Source organism: Bos javanicus, chromosome X (genome assembly GCF_032452875.1).
Source record: "Bos javanicus breed banteng chromosome X, ARS-OSU_banteng_1.0, whole genome shotgun sequence".
Lineage (NCBI taxonomy): Eukaryota > Metazoa > Chordata > Mammalia > Artiodactyla > Bovidae > Bos > Bos javanicus.
Genome location: NC_083897.1, coordinates 90,422,409 through 90,435,240, shown reverse-complemented (window position 1 = coordinate 90,435,240; position 12,832 = coordinate 90,422,409). Strand labels below are relative to the sequence as shown.

Here is a 12,832-nt window from a genome sequence, read left to right as displayed (position 1 = left end):
TATTCTTGCCACCTCTTTTAATCTCCTCTGCTTCTGTTAGGTTCTTACTGAGCCACTTCATTCTTTCTGGCCTGAGTACATGCTAAGTCACTTCAGTTGTGTCCAACTCTTTGCAACCCTAGGTACTGTAGCCTGCCAGGCTCCTCTGTCCATGGGATTCTCCAGGCAAGAACACTGGAGTGGGTTGCCATGCCCTCTTCCAGGGCATCTTCCTGAGGCAGGGATCAAATCTGCATCTCCTGTGGCTCCTGTATTGCAGGCAGATTCTTTCCCCCTGGGCCACCAGAGAAGCCTCATTCTTTCTGGAGCTATTAGTAATTGCCCTTAACTCTTCCCCAGTAGCGTATTGGACATCTTTCAACCTGGGGGCTCATTTTCCAGTGTCATACCTTTTTGCCTTTTCATATTGTTCATGGAGTTCTCCAGTCAAGAATACTGGAGTGGGTTGCCATGCCCTCCTCCAGTGGACCACGTTTTGTCAGAACTCTTCACTATGTCCTGTCCATCTTGGGTGGCCCTGCATGGCATGGCTCATAGCTTCCTTGAATTATGCAAGACCCTTCACCACAACAAAGCTGTGATCCATGAAAGCAGTATCCCACTATGTTCTCCAGCATAAACCTTTAGTTTTAAATAATCCTGAGCTACCTAAGCTTTCCTATAAATCCACATAAAAGTTTGGGGAAGAGTTGTGTTTTGGGTTTAGTTTGGTTAATTTTCTGTTTGTTACATGATATATCAATCAAAATCATGATGCTAAATAAATCCAGCACTCAAGCCAAATAAATAATGGGATTATAACTGCCAAAAATGCCTTTTAGTGTACCTGTGTGTGTGTTTAATTTTTAGTGTATCTTTGCCTCAATAACCAGATGATTCCTTTTCCCTCTCCCTCTCATACCTTTCCAGTTTGCACGCTTTGAAACAATTGATTTGTCTCAAGTTGCCTTGGCAGAAAGCAGCTGTAGAAACCTTTGCCACAGTTTTTGCGTAAGTAAGATTAGGATTGCCTGAATGGGCAAGGGTGAGAGCTAGCTGGGAAGAGGGGTCTCCATATCCACCTGTTGCCTGTTTGGAATTCAAATTTCCCAAGTCTTCTTTAATCCCAAAGTGTGTTTGGAAATCCACTTAGAGTAGCATTGCAAATGAGTGCTAAAGATTATTCATGTGAGTATTTTCTATCAGCCCACTGATGGGGGGAAAGAGCATGATTGCCCTTGTCTCTATTACCAGTTTGATATAAAAGCAGAGATGATTTCAGAATGTGGGTGACTATTTCAAAAATCAATCCTTCTGGTGAAGGTAATTTAAATGAATATCATTGGGGGGCTTTCAAGAGACTGCTAATATGTTGTAGACTAAATCAAGATATTTGAGCTACATGACATTTTCTCCTTTGATGAAACAGATAAGAACCTAAATCCAAAGTGAAAGTTACTCTATGCTGAGATTATTAATGAGAGTACCTCAAAGAAAGCAGAGGATTTTCCAGGGATGTATTCAAGGGCTTGTCACTGCTAAAATGTCATAAGACTTGGTCATTCAGGTAAATTCAGAACAGAAATCTCACTGAAAAATAACAAGTCCATTGGCCCAAGAATTCTCATACCCATCTTCTCACAGAAATGTTTTTTTCTCAGCGTCAGTGGTGGGTTATGGAGAGCAGGGTTCCTCTTCAGGCAGGTGGAGAGTGGTACTTAGCAGACTAAAGAGCTATGGGCCCAATACCCTGCTTCCATAGCTGGTCCACAGTCTCTTCTTTGAAAGGAGAGCAGTTGAAAGGAGACCCTATCTCATTTCTCTCTCATTGCATCATACTGACCCAGGAAAAGCTGAGGGTTCTGTTGACCCAGTTCCAAAATCTTAACTTTTGAGTGATAAGCACACAAGATAATGTTTTGGGTATCATTCTACAAAAATTCCAAGGGCTAGGTTTCCCCTTAGCCTAATTAAAACATAGAGGCACTATGCATCAACCCCGCATAAGAATGGGTTTAGACCAAAGGAGCGACTGTTGTTACTAATTCCAACTAGTTCCTATTGCCATTATCACAGAATCATGCGGTGCTACATGCACAAGAAGAACAAATTGTTTGTTGTGGTGGTGAGCCCTAGCTGCAAGATTTGGGCTTGGGGTGGTGGACACTGGTAATGAAGACAAGTAGGGCCATTGAAGCAATGCTATAGCTATAGCTATCCATGCTCCCTCCTGCCCTTTGGGAAAAGATGAAGTTAGCAGGGTCTACCTCTGCTAGACCCTCAACATGGCTTTCTCATTGTTTCTGCAAGGTTTTTGCACCAAGCAGGATTAAGAGAGATAATAGTAAAATTCTCTTCAGATTTTCCCTGACCATAAGAAAGAAAGAAACTGGATTTGTAGTTTCCTCACTCCAGTCTCACTCTCCCCTCAAACAGAAATAGCCACACCCTGATGAAAAAGAAACACTTTTACCATTTCAGGTAGGTAGAGCAGGAAGTAAACAAGTAAGATTTTCAGGCAACTTTATTTTAGTAACAGATGGGTGCTTGGCCTAGTGTTTAAGAGCATGTGTGCTGGAGCCAAAGAATCTAGATTCAAATTTTGGCTTAGTTTCTTACCTACTCTTTTGCCCTGAGCAAGTCATTTAACTCCCTTTGCCACAGAAAAAATATCCTGACTATAAAGTGAGGGAAAATAATACTGCCTAGCTCTTGGATTTGTAATGAAGATTGAAATAAATAAGATACATAAAGTACAATAGAACAGTGCCCAGTACATAGTAAGTGCCTTTAAATTGTTGTTTATTACTGTTATTAGTTGGGCTGGCTCTTGGAACTGCTGTCATATATTTAAGAAGTGGCTTTGGTAGTGCTTGGTAGACCTGTCTAGTATCTTAGAGAGTTCAAATGCTCTGGGGGCAAAGTTTGAGTTGGGAACCAGCTAATAATGTTACTTTCTGTAGGTGATCACACCACAACGAAAAGTTACGCTGGCTGCACCCAATCGGAAAGACATGGAAGAATGGATTAACGTCATAAAAACCGTGCAACAGGGAGAAATCCGTAAGGTAAGCTAAATCACTCAACTCTCATGGGTACACACTTAATTGACTGCATTAGCTAAGCCACCTTTCAAACACGGAAATAATAAAATGGAAGCAGATACCATCTGATCAGGAATTTTGTGTGTATATCATTAGGAAATCTGTCTATAAATAGAATTAATTCACTTAGACTCAAACCTTGGTAAATATGTGGTTTAGAAACCTCTGTACACATCCACTTTATATATAGATGTCACTGTTTGCTCAATGGATGAGGTATTCAAGATGAATGTGAGAAGCTAACTTAGATGTTCTTATGTTATTAATAGCATAGCTGCAATCAGCAGTCTTGACTTGAGTCTGCGAAGTGACTATAGTAACAACTAAGGAAACTGAGGCTCAAAGATAAGGAACTAGACCAAGACAAAATAACTATTCAGTTGCAAAGCCAAGATTTAGACCCAGGCTGTGTGAATCCAAAGCCTATGTCCCTAACCATTATGCCCTTCTGCCTCTCTGTTTACTGTTCACAATAAAGGAAATATAGAGGGAGGAGCAAGGAACAGTCTTCCCCAAAGCATGGCAGGGTTCCTTTTCTCCTTAACAATACCAAGCCCTGGGCTACTGCTCCGGGCAACAAGTGGTACTACCATTGAAACTCTGGGCTATGCCCTCTGCTCAGTCTTCTACAGACCTACTGCACTAGAAGTTATGTAAGTTCCAAGAGAGGAGGGATTTTTGTCATTTATTCACTTAGAGCAGTGTCTCGCACATAGTAGAGGCTCAATAAATATTCTTTGAATGAATAAATGAATCTGAGGGTAATCTTGGGGCCAGGGTTTAGAAAGAGAGTGATATATAGTTCATCCTAAACAAAGTTCTACTGTGAAGATTTTGAGATAATGGGGAAGATTAGTTCAAACGTGAAAAGAAACTGATGTATAGGAGATGTATAGGCCCTGTGATACTCAAGAGGGATAATGGATTCTATACTCCCATAATCATAAGCTAGCAAACTTTATAAAAACCATTAAAAAGTAGAGCACCTATATATGAAAGGGGTCAAGTTTTCCAGTAAAATGCTAATGTTTTATAGTTTAAGAATTCAGGATTTCTTTCTCTACTTATTAGCAAAAATGCATATAAAAGTTAAAAAATATAACCTGATGTCTTAAGTAACTAGTAAAGGGTAGAGGATTGTTATAGATATTTGGGGTGGAGCAGTAATGGCACCCCACTCCAGTACTCTTGCCTGGAAAATCCCATGGACAGGGGAGCCTGGTGGGCTGCAGTCCATGGGGTCGCTAGGAGTCGGACACGACTGAGGGACTTCGCTTTCACTTTTCACTTTCATGCATTGGAGAAGGAAATGGCAAGCCACTCCATTGTTCTTGCCTGGAGAATCCCAGGGACGGGGGAGCCTGGTGGGCTGCCGTCAATGGGGTCACACAGAGTCAGACATGACTGAAGCGACTTAGCAGCAGCAGCAGCAGTGTAAAATAATAGGTAGTGATGTTGTTCAGTCGCTCAGTCATGTCTGACTCTGCGACACCATGGACTGCAGCACGCCAGGCTTCTCTATCCTTCACCATCTCCTGGAGCTTGCTCAAACTCATGTCCATTGAGTCAGTGATGCCATCCAACCATCTCGTCCTCTGTCATCCCCTTCTACTGCCTTCAATCTTTTCCAGCATCAGGGTCTTTTCTAATGAGTCGGTTCTTTGCATCAAGTGGCCAAAGTATTGGAGCTTCAGCTTCAGCATCAGTCCTTCTAACGAATATTCAGGACTGATTTCCTTTAGGATTAACTGGTTTGATCTCCTTGCAGTCTAAGGGACTCTCAAGAGTCTTCTCAAAACCACAACTCAAAAGCATCAATTCTTTGGCATTCAGCCCTCTTTATGGTCCAAATCTCACATCCATACATGACTACTGGAAAAACCATAGCTTTGACTATACGGACCTTCATCAGAAAAGTAATGTCTCTGCTTTTTTAATATGCTGTCTAGGTTTGTCATGGCTTTCTTCCAAGGAGCAAGTGTCTTTTAATTTCATGGCTGCAGTCACCATCTGCATGATTTTGGAGCCCAAAAAAATAAAGTCTGTCACTGTTTCCATTTTCCCCCCATCTATTTGCCATAAAGTGCTGAGACCAGCTGCCATGATCTTCATTATTTGAATGTTGAGTTTTAAACCAGCTTTTTCACTCTCTTCTTTCACTTTCATCAGGAAGCTCTTTAGTTCCTCTTCACTTTCTGACATAAGGATGATGTCATCTGTATATTAGAGGTTATTGATAGTTCTCCCTGCAGTCTTGATTCCAGCTTGTGTTGCATCCAGCCCAGCATTTCTCATGATGTATTCTGCATATAAGTTAAATAAGCAGGGTGACAATATATAGCCTTGATGTATACCTTTCCCAATTTTGAACCACTCCATTGTTCCATGTCTGGTTCTAACTATTGCTTCTTGACCTGTATACAGATTTCTCAGGAGGCTGGTAAGGTGGTCTGGTATTCCCATATCTTTAAGAATTTTCCACATTTTGTTGTGATGCACACAGTCAAAGGCTTTAGCATAGTCAATGAAGCAGAAGTAGATGGTTTTCTGGAATTCTCTTGCTTTATCTATGATCCAGCAGATGTTGGCAATTTGATCTCTGGAGAACTCCATGGACAGTATGAAAAGGCAAAAAGATATGACGTTGGAAGATGAGCTCCCCTGGTTAGAAGGTGCCTGATATGCTAATGGAGAAGAGAGGAGGGCAATTACTACTGGCTCCAGAAAGAATTAAGAGGCTGGGCCAAAGCGGAAACATTTCTAAGTTGTGGATGTATCTGGTGGTGAAAGTAAACTCTGATGCTGTAAAGAACAATATTGCATAGGAACCTGGAATGTTAGGTACATGAATCAAGGTAAATTAGACATGGTCAAGCAGGAGAGGGCAACACTGAACGTTGATATTTTAGGAACCAGTGAACTAAAATGGACAGAATTGGGAGAATTTAATTCAGGTAACAATTATATCTACTACTGTGGGCAAGAATCCCTTAGAAGAATTGGAGTAGCCCTCATAGTTAACAAAAGAGACTGAAGTGCAGTACTTGGGTGCAACCTCAAAAATGACAAAATGATCTCAGCTTGTTTCCAAGTAAACCATTCAACATCACAGTAATACAAGTCTATGCCCCAACCACTGATGCCAAAAAGGCTAAAGTTGACCACGTTTATGAAGACCCACAGCACCTTCTAGAAGTAACACCAAAAAAAGATGTCCTTTTCATCATAGGGGATTGGAATGCAAAAGTAGGAAGTGAAGAGATACCCAGAATAACAGGCAAGTTTGGCCTTGGTGAGCAAAATGAAGCAGGGCAAAGGCTAGCAGAGTTTTGTCAACAGAAAACACTGGTCATAGCAAACACCTTTTTTCAACAAGGGACAACTCTACACATGGACATAACCAGACGGTCATACAGAATTCAGATTGATTATATTCTTGGCAGCTGAAGATGGAGAAGCTCTATACAGTCAGCAAAAACAAGACAAAGAGCTGAATATGGCTCAGATCATGAGCTCCTTATTGTAAAATTAAGGCCTAAATTGAAGAAAGTAGGGAAAACCACCAGAGAAGGCAATGGCACCCCACTCCAGTACTCTTGTCTGGAAAATCCCATGGATGGAGGAGCCTGGTAGGCTGCAGTCCCTGGGGTCGCTGAGGGTCGGACACGACTGAGCGACTTCACTTTCACTTTTCACTTTCCTGCATTGGAGAAGAAAATGGTAATCCACTCCAGTGTTCTTGCCTGGAGAATCCCAGGGATGGCGGAGCATGGTGGGCTGCCATCTCTGGGGTCGCAGAGTCGGACACGACTGAAGTGACAGCAGCAGCAGGGAAAACCACTAGATCATTCAGGTATGACCTAAATCAAACCCCTTAATGATTATACAGTGGAGGTGACAAATAGATTCAAGGGATTAGATCTGGTAGACAGAGTCCCTAAAGAACTGTGGACAGGTTTGTAACATTGTACAGAAGGCAATGACCAACACCAACCCCAAGAAAAAGAAATGCAAGAAGGCAAAGTGGTTATCGGAGGAGGCTTTACAAATAGCTAAGGAAAGAAGAGAAGCGAAAGTCAAGAGAGAAACGGTAAGATATACCCAAATGATTGTAGAACTCCAGAGAATAGCAAGGAGAGATGAGAAGGATTTCTTAAGTAACCAATGCAAAGAAATAGAGAAAACAATAGAATGGGAAAGACTAGAGATCTTATCAAGAAAATTGGAGACACCAAGGGAACATTTCATGAAAATATGGGCACAGTAAAGGACAGAAAAAGCTAGGACCTAAAAGAAGCAGAAGAGATTAAAAAGAGGTGGCAAGGATACACAAATCTATACAAAGAAGGTCTTAATGACCTGGATAACCACGATGGTGTGGTCACTCACTTAGAGCCAGATATCCTGGAGTGTGAAGTCAAGTGGGCCTTAGAAAGTATTAGTATGAACAAAGCTAGTGGAGATGATGAAATTCCAGCTGAGTTATTTAAAATACTAAAAACAATGATGCTGTTAAAGTGCTATACTCAATATGTCAGCAAATTTGGAAAACCCAGCTATGGCCACAGGACTAGAAAAGGTCAGATTTCCTTCCAGTCCCAAAGAAAGGCAATGCCAAAGAATGTTCAAACTACCATACACTTGTGCTCATTTCACATGCTAGCAAGTTAATGCTCAGAATCCTTCAAGTTAAGCTTCAACAATATGTGATCTGAGAATTTCCAGATGTACAAGCTGGATTTAGAAAAGGCAAAGGAACCAGAGATCAAATTGCCAACATCCGCTGGATCATAGAAAAAGCAAGGGAATTTTAGAAAAACATCTACTTTTGCTTCATTGACTACACAAAAGCTTTTGTGTGGATTACAACAAACTGGAAAATGCTTAAAGAAATGGGAATACCAGACCACCTTAACTGCCTCATGAGAAACCTCTATGTAGGTCAAGAAGCAGCAGTTAAAACTGGACATGGAACAACTATGTGGTTCAAAATTGGGAAAGGAGTGTGACAAGGCTGTATATTGTCACCCTCCTTATTTAACTTATAGGCAGAGTACCTCATTTGAAATACTGGACTGGACGAATCACAAGCTCTAATCATGATTACTGGGAGAAATATCAACAACCTCAGATATGCAGATGATACCATTCTAATGGCAGAAAGTGAAAAGGAACTAAAGAGCCTCTTGATAAGGGTGAAAGGAGAGTGAAAAAAACTGGCTTAAAACTCAACATTCAAAAAAACTAAGATCATAGCATCTGGTCCCATCACTTCATGACAAACAGAAGGGGAAAAAGTAGAAGCAGTGACAGATTTCCTTTTTCTTGGGCTCCAAAATCACTGCGAATAGTGATTGTAGCCATGAAATTAAAAGATGTTTGCTCCTTGGAAGGAAAACTATGACAAACCTAGACAACATATTAAAAAGCAGAGACATCATTTTGCTGACAAAGGTCTGATAGAGCTATGATTTTTCCAGTAATCATGTACAGATGTGACAACTTGACCATAAAGGAGGCTGAGCACTGAAAAACTGATGCTTTTGAATTGTGGTGTTGGACAAGACTCTCGAGAGCCCCTTAGACTGCAAGGAGATCAAATCGGTCAATCCTAAAGGAAAACAACCTTGAATATTCAGTGGAAGGACTGTTGTTGAAGCTGAAGCTCCAATATTTTGACTGCCTGATGAGAAGAAATGACTTGTTGCAAAAGACCCTGATGTTGGAAAAGATTTAGGTCAGGAGGAGATGGGGGTGGCAGAGGATGAGATGGTTAGATAGAATCACCATTGAGTTGGAAGATAGTGGAAGACAGATGAGCCTGGTGTGCTGCAGTCCATGAAGTCCCAAAGAGTTGGACTGGACTTGGCAACTGAACATCAACAACAGCATATATAATTAAATCACTCTACTGTACCTGGATCTAACACAATATTGTAAATCAACTATACTTCAATATTTAAAAAAGAGATAACACAAGAGGTAATTACAAGAGGTAATAAGTCCTGACAAGAATGTGGAGAAAAGAGATTAATAATAAATTATTATTGGTACAGGCCTTATAAAAAGTAGTATTGCAGTTTCTCAAAGTATTAAAAATATAACTACCTTATGCTCCAGCAATTCCACTGCTGGGTATATATATCTATCAGACATGAAATCAGGATCTTGAATATGTATCATCACTCTCATGTTTCTTTCAGCATTATTCACAGTAACCAAGATATGGATGTAACCTAAATGTCCCTCAGTGGATTAATGGGTTTAAAATGTAATATTTTTATATACAGATACAATGGAATATTGTTCAGCCTTTAAAAAGAAGCAAATCTTGCCCGTTGGAATAACATGGATAAACCTGGAAGACATTATGCTAAATTAAATAAGCCAGACACAGAAAGACAGTACTGTATGTCCTAATTTATATGTGGCATCTAAAATAAACTCAATCCCCAGGAGAAGGAAATAGCAACCCACTCCAGTATTCTTACCTGGGCAATCCCACGGACAGAGTAACCTGGTGGGCTACAGTTCATGGGGTCGCAAAGAGTTGGACCCCAAACTTCTTGTCACTAAGAGTTGGACCCCAAACTTCTTGAAGGGGTTAGACTGCAAGAACTTGGACTGCTACAACAAATCCACAAATTGTGTGAATTAAGAAAATCTGTCACAGTTCTGGAGTTTAGAATTCCAAAATCAGTGTATTGGCAGGGCCATGCTCTCCTGAAGCCTCTAGAAGAGAATCCTTCTTTACCTCTTCTTAACTTCTAGTGATTACAGGCATTCCTTGACATTCCTTCACTTGTAGACACATCATTCCAATCTCACCCTCTGTCAGCACTTGCGGTTCTCTTCTGTGACTGTGTCTGAATTTCCCTCTTCTTATAAGGACAGTAGTCACTGGTTTAGGGCCTACTCTAATCCATTTTGTGTGTGTGTGTGTGTGTGTGTGTGTGTAAGTCGCTCAGTCATGTCCGACTCTTTGTGACCCCATGGACTGTAGCTCGCCAGGCTCCTCTGTTCACGGAATTCTCCAGGCAAGAATATTGGAGTGGATTGCCATTCCCTTCTCCAGGGAATCTTCCTGACCCAGAGATCAAACCTAGGTCTCCTGCATTGTGGGCAGATTCTTTACCGTCTGAGCCTCCAGGGAACCCCAATCCATTATGACCACATCTTAAATTGATTGCATCTATAAATATCCTATTTTCAAATAAGATCACATTAACAGATACTAGGAATTTGAACATATTTTGGCAAGGGACATAATTCAGCATACCACACATACTAACTCAGGGTTGTATGCATCAAAGTTTCCTTATACAATAAGATGCACATAAGGAATATAAATCCCATTTCCTCTACTGCTAAACCAAAACAATGTCCATTTTATATATGTTTATATTATGTAGCCAATTGTACCATGAAATTCAGTATTCTACTCAGAGTTCTTCATTTCTTCCATTTGTCCCATAGAATCTTGATCATTATAGGAGAGCTCACTTGTAAGTCTATACTGGAAGGATCTGTTTAGGAAGTTGTCTCCTACCGTAGACCATGAGCTCCTTGAGGGCAAAAACTATGGATCATGCATCTCTGCATCTCTAGTTCCTAGCTTCATAGATGACACAAAGTAGCTCTTAGTAATTATTGGAGGAGAGGGGGAAGCTGGAAGGAAGGAAGGTACTTGTAGAGTTATAATCTAGTGGCTTGAGAAATGGAAAGGCGCTGGTTGCTCAGTATGTCAAGACCAAGTCTATTTCATTTCCTCATGACTCTACACTCTCTACTCTGATCTTCTTGGAACTTTGCCAGGGTCTCAATATGCAAAAAATAATACAATCACAAAGTGACCTCATACTAGATGAGCCTTTGTCTCATCCAAGTAGCTTTTCCTTCCAGAAGCTTCCTAGTCAATCCAATAGCAATTTAGCACATAAATAGCATGTCAGAGAGGGAAGCAGGGTTCAAAGAGTACCATATACAGGCTATGTTTTAGATGACTAATTCCTATAAATTAATCAAAGTTGAAGACTAAATGTGCTAGGTCCCTTAATAGTGCCCTCTCTCCTCCCCCTCTTTTTTTTCTCTCTCCTATCCTTCTCTCTCTCTCTCAGGGACCACTATCAGGAAGACTGTGTATTTCATTTTAAGGTCTTATGCCTTTACATGCCTAAATGATTATAACATCAAGAATAAATAGCTGAATATGTATGCCTATGTCTACATTCCAGAGGAAGGCAGAGAAAGAAGAGATCAGGCATACACAGGAATTAGAGAAAAGGTGGAAGTGTCCTGTGGAATGTACACCCAGAATAAATTGGAAGGTTTTTGGTGCCCACCCCTCCCCTTCTCCTTTTAACCCCAAAACTAGTTGCTGTTATACCCTGTACCTGCCCAACAGTCATGAGAAATAGGCTGTGTTAAACAAATGCAGCATTTACAGGCAGGTTAATAGTAAACATCAAATTCAATACCATGAAAGAGGGACACCAAACAGAATGCTGTTTCAAGAAAGCAGAGACTTTGTCTTATTCATCACTATATCCCCAGTGCCTTGAAAAGTGCCAAGCACATAGTAGTTACTTGGTAAATATTTAATGAATTTTGAATGAATTAAATTGATTAACCAGAAAATTTCTATAGGCAGTCAGAGCATGGTATTCAGAAAAGAATGCTTTGGCCAGAAGCTTCTGAAATGAAACTATTGTCCCAGCAATGCAATTTTCTACTCACTTGGCAGCACTAAGCCAGGAAGGGTAACATATATCTCCAGGAGGAAGCTAAAGCCTGACAAGTATTCCTTAGCCCAGGGTCAGAGCCCTACTTCCTCCCTTTCTTGCCTGGTCAGAGGATTTGGAACCCATGCGCCCTGCACTGGGAGTGTGGAGTCTTAATCACTGGACTGCCAGGGAATTCCACCCCCCTCATTCTTTTTCCCTTTCCAAAACCACTGGGAAAAAATAGAGATGGGAGGTTTATTAAGTGTCAGCTCAACTTTGATACTTACTTTTCACATGCTCTGGCACCTTATATAGATGGCCATTTCACCCTTAGCATCAGGTTTTCTGGCCTTCTCTAATCCATCTCTGTGATTAACTCTCTATTCTTTGTTCTCTTTGCTTTATTTTAGATACCTGCAGCAGAAAACAACCCTTTTCTTGTTGGAATGCACTACTGGTATTCGAGCCACAGTCCCCGGACCCAGCACTGCAATGTTTGTCGGGGGAGCATTCCTGCCTTATCTCAAAATGTTATCATCTGTGAAGGTAACTTTCTGATTCCTTTAGGAAGTGGAGCTCAGTGGGTGGAGAGAGGGGTGGAAAAGTTCATGTGGCTTTAGTATCATTGACTCAAACCACATCGCTGAGTCTAGTGTAAGATTAACCCTGATATTTAACGACTGGGAAAAGAATATGGGAGGAAACTGGCATGAGGAAGAATTTTCATGAATCAAAAGAGAGGGTTGGATCTGGGAGGACTGGACAATACAGTCACATGGTTGAAAAAAAAAAAAACAGAAAATCACCTCTTTTTTATCATCAATTTCCATTAAAGTTGGGTAGTAGAAAATTTGGCCAGGAAGAATAAAAAGAAACTGAAATATATGGAAAATAAGCCTTTGGAGTTAAGTCATAACTACTTAGATGCATCTAGGTTCTAACTTTTGGAGCAGCTTAGGGAAAAAAAATTAGAATCTTCATTGTCACCAGATTAACATCCATCTTTTTTCTTCTTTTTACAGTGTG

The 12,832-nt window shown here is 40.7% G+C and overlaps 1 long non-coding RNA gene across 1 annotated transcript; it reads left to right on the top strand.

Annotated features, from left to right (window-relative positions):
* The first annotated feature begins 847 nt into the window (after window positions 1-847).
* LOC133243330 (uncharacterized) lies at window positions 848-12,357 on the top strand. Its single transcript, XR_009735039.1, has 3 exons — window positions 848-990; window positions 2,943-3,047; window positions 12,217-12,357. It is a non-coding gene; the product is annotated as an uncharacterized LOC133243330 (long non-coding RNA).
* Window positions 12,358-12,832: the final 475 nt, after the last annotated feature.